This window comes from Mus caroli, chromosome 6, assembly GCF_900094665.2.
Source record: "Mus caroli chromosome 6, CAROLI_EIJ_v1.1, whole genome shotgun sequence".
Lineage (NCBI taxonomy): Eukaryota > Metazoa > Chordata > Mammalia > Rodentia > Muridae > Mus > Mus caroli.
The window spans coordinates 86,566,851-86,568,358 of NC_034575.1; positions in this window are offsets into that span (position 1 = coordinate 86,566,851).

Below are 1,508 nucleotides of genomic sequence, written 5' to 3' on the forward strand. Positions count from 1 at the left end.
AGATGTGTGTGTGTGTGTCCCCTTCTTTAAATGCCCCCATTTATTTATCCTTCCACCCACCCATATATCCTTTCTCTCCTGCTCTCCTAGTTAAGGAGTCNGGAAGACTATTCCTGAAACTGTTTGTGGATGCCTCTGCCAACAACAACCCATCCTTCCTAGAAACTGGAGAGACTGCAAATTCTTTCTTTTCTTATACATCTAACTTCACCTTCTTAGTTGAGTCCTTTCCTGTGGCTTTTAAATTCATACATTCCCTCCTTAAGCCCATNCCCCCTCCCAGACACCCTTTGCTTACCTTCTTCTCCTAAGCTAGACCCTTCAAACTTGTTCAGCCTCTGCACTAGCTCTGCCCATCATTGGAACACAGTTCCCTCTCTGAAGTTCTAGAGGACCTACACCAGCCCTCAGGCTGCCACTTTGTCCCCAAGCCTGACATGCTGGCCTCCTGTATTGCTCACACACCTGGTTGCACAGAGCCCCTGAATTCACTCTGCCCACACTGCATGCTGTAGACCTCAGCTGACTATGCTGCCCAGTGTCTTTTGCCTAGCAGGTGNCTTCCAGCTAATTCAGCCATTGGGAATCCCTGGGTACAAGGAAGAGGGAGATAAATGGGTAAGCCTGCCTCCCAACTACATCAAGGGCCAGGTAAATGCTNTACCACAGAGCCACATGCCAGGAATCAGTCTAGGTCTGCCTGCCCCTTGTCCTTGAGCTTCCAGCCTTGTGGGTGGGGTTGACTCTGTTCTGTCCCTAACTCTACCACACACACACACATACCTGTCACTGCAGGATCACATGGCCTGTCCCCATTTTGTCACTGGGGTTGGACTTCCTCCTGACCCTGAGGGCATTCCCTGTGCTATGTCCATTCCTAGCCCTCCCTGGGCATGTGCCTGAGGACTGACCTGTCATGCCTGTGCCCACAGCTGAGTCCAACAGAAAGTCCTGGCTAATCAGAGGAGAGAGGGAGAGAGGTGTGTTGTTAGGCTGGCTGCCATCACTGTAATAAAGTAATTGACTGATAAAGAGAAAGGATTATTTCACCTCATTCCTTTGGAGATTTCGGTCAGTGATCACTTGGCCCCTTTGGNCCGGGGCATAGGAGAACAGAGAGCTTACATCGTGAGACAGGGAGCAGAGGGGAGAGATGGGCACCAGGGTCCCGCAATCATCTAGACTTCCCACAAGGGTCCACCTCATAAAGGTTCCCACTCCAATGATGCCACTCTGAGGACCAGGCCCTGAACACATCCTGTAGCAGGACAGGAGGTATCCCCTGTGGTTACAGTGTCACTTGGATATGGCCACCCACATGCTGTCCTCTGGGTGCTGCTAAGGCTCCAAGTTTCTTCCCCTAGGAGGGCTTGGGGTCTGGGGACCATAACTCTGTGGTGGGGTGCTGTCCTGGGCTCCTGTGATGCCGCTATTTCTTGTCCATACTTTCCAGGTCCCTGCCTCTACTCCTACATGGATTCTTGACTGTTTCTGCTCTAAGGGCAGCG